We start from the raw sequence: 5,216 nt of genomic DNA, 5'->3' as shown, positions 1-5,216 counted from the left end.
CATGTGATTCAGTGCCATGTGGTTCTCTGCCAACAGTTAGGAGGATGTCAACACCGCATTGAAGTCATCGCAGAGGGGAACAAACGGCCCAGAGTGTGTGTGTCATGAGGACAGTGACCTGCCGTGAAGGGCTGGTGCTGATAGCTTTTGACTGAGGATGAGATTGGGGAGAGGGGGTGGCGGGAGAAAACCGGGGTGCCACTGCTAGGAGCACATCAAGGCATCAAGAACCCCAGCTGAGACTCCTGGCACAAAGCAAGAGAATCCAGCTGCAAATTTGCAGACCTCTTGAGGTAGAAGGCTAGCTGATGCACTGGAATGAAGCCTCCCTGTCCCCAAGCAGTCTACCTCAGGGTAGCCGTTTCTAGAGAGGTAAAGCCATTACCAGGAGATAAACAAGCTAGAAAGAAAGAGAACAGCACTAGAGAGGATATTGGTGAGCAGAAGATGTGCTTAATTGGGAAAAGAATCACAAATGATGATAGATGTCCCCTGGATGCCACAACCGCTGTAAATCCAGACCTGTTACCAAGCGCCCAAATTCTGACGTGTGGGTGAGGATGCTGCGACGGTTGTAAGTACGAGGACCGGCCATAAGTCACTTTTTCAGTGCGGTTGTAACTTTGAACGTCCACAGGTCTTAAAGTTGACAAGGATAGACACCTCTGGATTAGAACTAGGGACCGCAGGCTTATTGTGCTTCACAAGTGGCGGCTGCAGGGATACAGTGGGAGATGGACCCTTACATAGGGGGCAAACTCCCACCCAACGATACTGCGCCGAGGGGGCTTGCAGGTCCAGTCTGTTTGGCTCTGCCTCGATAGCTTCAGCTGCACGTGTCAAAGCGACGTTTGTTCCTCTGCAGCTGGGAGATGCTGGGTGACAATCGCCCCTCTGTGCTCCTCTGGTGTGGATGGCAAAGATTCCCTAGGGCCCGGGTGCCTGGCGTAAGCAGGGCAAAATGGGGAGAGGGGGGCCAGCCTGAGAAAAGTAGTGGGCCTCCCGTTGAAAAGAACAGCTCCCCTCCATTCACGTGTGGCCTTACTCCAAGGAGACCCACCTCAGCCCTAATAGCCAGACACCTTCAAGACCTAATTTGGAGAGAGGTCACGTTGGCAGACGACCAGGTGGGGAAGGCACCTGCATGAGCGAGTTGCCTTTTTTTTCAGAGAGTCTGCCAGGAAAGGGTGAACAGAGGCAGTAAACTGGCACTCTGTGAATTTAAGGACAGGCTTTGCCTGCCCAGATTAAAATTTTAAACCGTTTTTTTTTTTATTATGATTTCTGCCAGCACCATCGAAGGGACTGGGTTGTGAAATATTGGTATACTGTACTCTCACCAAACAAGAGATAAAGATAAAAAGGACGTCTGTTTGGGGGCCAAAGGCATAAAAGAAGAGAAATAGTTATGTAAATAAACTTTCCTTGGCAAGTTAAATATAGCACTGGCTTCACTTTTCCTGCAGAATGAATTGTATTAGTCACAGGGGCAGGACGCCCATCTGCTCCCCGTTCAGTTGTTTGGTTCGGCCACTGTGGGATGCCAGGTTTCCCCCTCCCCAAGAGTCTGGCACTATTGGAGAAAAAGCATTTGCTTTCCCCCTTACACGTTTCACGTGTAAGTGAAGAGCTGGGTGTACAAAGCCAAAATGCCCCTAAATTTCTTCTCTCCTTGATCTGCACCAATATGGTTGCAGCCGCACTCGTGGCTTTCTTTCCAGCCTTTCGCTTGGCATCCTGCACCACCTTGTGGGTTAAGAGAAGAATGCAAAAATGGAAGACGGATGGGCCGTTCGGTTCCAGACTTCAAGAAAGAGAAACTGCTTTGGTGCTCGTTGCAAAATCAGGAGGGCTAGGAAGTTTTTATTTGACACGGCAGAGAAATTACAGAAAGCGAAACTTCAACTGGCAGGCCAAGAGAAGGATTCAGAAGGACACTTTACTAGATATATATAAGGAAACTGGCTGAAGTTTTAAATCTTAAAAGGGGGAATATGATAAGCCAAGAGGATGACCCTGGAAAATGTTCTTCTAGTCCAGTGGTTCTCAACCTGTGGGTCGGGACCCCATTTGGGGTCGATCGACCATTTCACGGGGGTCACCAAGCAAGGCTGTCCGCCATTTTTTTTGTCCGCCATTTTTTTCCCCCTTTTCCGGCGGGTGCCTTACCTCCCTTGGGCTGGGCCAGCTGGTGGTCGGCCTGCTCTGTCTCTGCCGCTTGCCAGCTACGCCTCGGCCGGCGCAGGGGGCGGAACCACGTATGCGCGGCGCTCCCGGGCAGGGAAAGTCCGCGACTTACGACCGGTTGGGTAGTCCTCGACTTACGACCGGTTGGGTAGTCCTCGACTTACGACCGGTTTAGTCCTCGACTTACGACCGGTTGGGGTCGCGGCATTAAAAAGGTTGAGAACCACTGTTCTAGTCGGATCTACAAAGAGGCTTGTTATAAACCTTGAAGAGATCTATGCTTCTCCAAGAAAAAAAAAGAGAGAAATCAAGTCCTAGAAGAATATTTGATTGAATTAAAGAATGAGAACTGTTAGAAGTAAAAGGAAGGAGTATAAAATTGGCTTACTTGATCAAGATTAAAAGAAAACATTTTTTGTAGGATGTTTTGGAAACCCTTTACGGACTTTTTGCTGACTCCAGGATTGAAAACTTGTTTTACAGATTCGCTTGTAGATGAGGGACAGGATATGGGATGAAGCGATATCTGTTTAACCTTACAGGAGGTAAAGAGTTATTAAATTTGTTTATACTTCTTGTGATGAAGGTTGGAAGTCACTTCCTTATATATATTTCTTTTCCTTTATCATACTCTTTTTTCCACTTTTCATTCTTTCTTTCCATTCTCCTTTTCGCAGTTTGTATTACTTTTTACTATTGTAATTAAGGATTATAGTTAATAATAGGAAACACATCTAAACCTTTCAAGGCATAAACAAGGCATAAACTAGCACTGCACAAAGTTTAAAGAAAAAAACAACACACTGATCCAAACCCCGAACTCAATCAAGTGGTGCTTTTCAGCTTTTATTTAGTTAAATGCAGCATTCTATACAAGAAAAAAAAAATTCAAACCCTTGACAGGGAACTGTATTTCTTCCTAAATCAACCCGAATTAAAAGATTTCTCCCCATATACACTGTACGGAAAATAATCTCTCCCCCCCCACCCCATTTACAGCGTGCCACTCAGTACAGTTATTTTATGTATCCCAAACTTCAGAACTGTACAATTTGTTTACAAATCACACTTTTTCCTATGAAAAATTACCGAAAAAAATATTGCCACTTATTTTATTTGTAACAAAACAATTAGATTTTTTTTTATTTATTTAAAAAACACAAAAAGTCAGCCAGAACGTTATTTTAAAGTGTGTGCTTGGAAGGAAATGGGTGGTGCAAGGAGAGAAAACCCAGGTGCATTTTAAAGCAAATAAAAACTCTTGCCTCCTGATGCAGATTCTTCAACACCCCTGGGAAAAGCTGAGCCAGCTCATCTGCTGGAAGAGAGACCCCAGTTGTGCCAATTCCAGGTTTCAGAACAATTTGGGTCTGATTGATAGGCTAAGCAAGACCCCTCTTAAACCTCACACTAACAGCACTGAAACAAGGATTTCGGTTCTCCTTCGAAGGTCTTCCAAACTCACACAATGGAGTGTTCCCTTAAACCATCAGCCTGCCTCTTACAACCAAGTCCACCAACAAAGGGGGGGGGAGAACTATAGGGACAGGAAAGAGCATTTGTAGAGACCCTCTCCTGTTCAACTCTCTGCATGCTGTTCCAAGAATACCAAGCCTTGGGGGACGCAGATGTCGGACACTCCGGTGTTGGTGCAGTTCCCGGAGAGATGCAACCAGCACTGAAACAGGTGCAAGAACCAGATAAGGCCACGGATCTATCACAGTCCCCCAGATGCTTGGAAAAGCAGCCTACGCATTTTCTTTCCCTCCTGGCAGGAAAGGCTTCAGGGGGAGGCAGAAATAAATAAAATAAAATCGAATAAAAATAAAGCAGCAGGCTAGCTGACAGGCTCCTTCTGCTTTCTCAGCAAAGGCTGGCACCAGCTGACCTTGCCCTGGCTGTGAGAAACTCTCCAGCCAAACACTAAAAACTAAAAACGGGACACAGGTGCAGCCAACCTTCCCACCAAGCAAGCCATCCCCAGATGGAAGGAAAAACTCAGGAGAGATTTTGCTTTTGCTCAAGGTCCTGGGATTCCCTGCTGCACAAAGACACACAACGGCCACTTTTGTTAAAGCCCCCGTGGGAGGTTCAAAACACCGGAAGGCCGAACTGCCCGTCTTGGCTTAGTCAAAACTCCAAACTGGCCACTCTCTGCAAACAGCAAAGCAGAAACAGCCGAACGTATTCCGAGATACCAAATCCTACACCGGCTATAAGCTGCTGATCGGGCTATTTCAGGACCTGCCAGCGATGTCAGGACAATGCTCTCAACCACGGCCACTTGAGGTTGTGTGGACTTCAACTCCCAGAATTCCTCAGCCAGCCAGAATTTGGGGAGTTGAAGTCCACGCATCTTCATGCAGCCGAGGTTGAGAAGCACCGTTAGGTGTTCTGCTTCACACACGCAAAAGTCCTAAACTGGGTAAGATTGGACACCCCTGACTTAACAGGGCCAAGAGCTGAGAATGGCTCCCCCCAACAGCCTCCCTGCCTCCGAAATATCCATGCTTTGTAATACCTGGCCCTCTGGCTTTGAGGACCGAGGACAGGCTAAGGTTGACCTTCAGGCATTGGAAACAACAGCCAATATGAATACAATTCTTTGCTAAATATGGGCACGAAGGCAGGGAAGAGACAAACACCACCACCCCCCCAACTCAATAGATCGTTCTCCTAGGCTCAATGCACAAAGGTCTCCGGAGCATCCTCCGCCGGGGACAGTTCTGCACAGCAGCCCCTCTTCTCTCCCAGGCTGGCATCGCAGCCCCCACGTTGCCTGCCTCCCGTGCTGTTAGTGTGAAGACTTCAGCAGAACCTGGGGTTTCTGGCCCAGCGCCCCCCACCTCCCTTACAGAGCCCTCCAGCAGCAACCCTGAGGTGGGGCTGCTGAACCTCCTTCACAGAAAGAAAACAGACGAAACTCTTTAACAGCAGCAGCAGCAGCGCAGGAAAAGACGGGTGCTTGCCAGCCCAAGCAAGGAGGGGACAAGGGAGGGGGAAATGTTATGGCATCAAACAGGACACAC

The sequence above is a fragment of the Protobothrops mucrosquamatus genome, unplaced genomic scaffold, assembly GCF_001527695.2.
Source record: "Protobothrops mucrosquamatus isolate PMUCROS unplaced genomic scaffold, P.Mucros_1.0 scaffold640, whole genome shotgun sequence".
Classification (NCBI taxonomy): Eukaryota; Metazoa; Chordata; class Lepidosauria; order Squamata; family Viperidae; genus Protobothrops; species Protobothrops mucrosquamatus.
The sequence above is the reverse complement of the archived record's forward strand: the minus strand, read 5'-3'. Positions refer to the sequence as shown.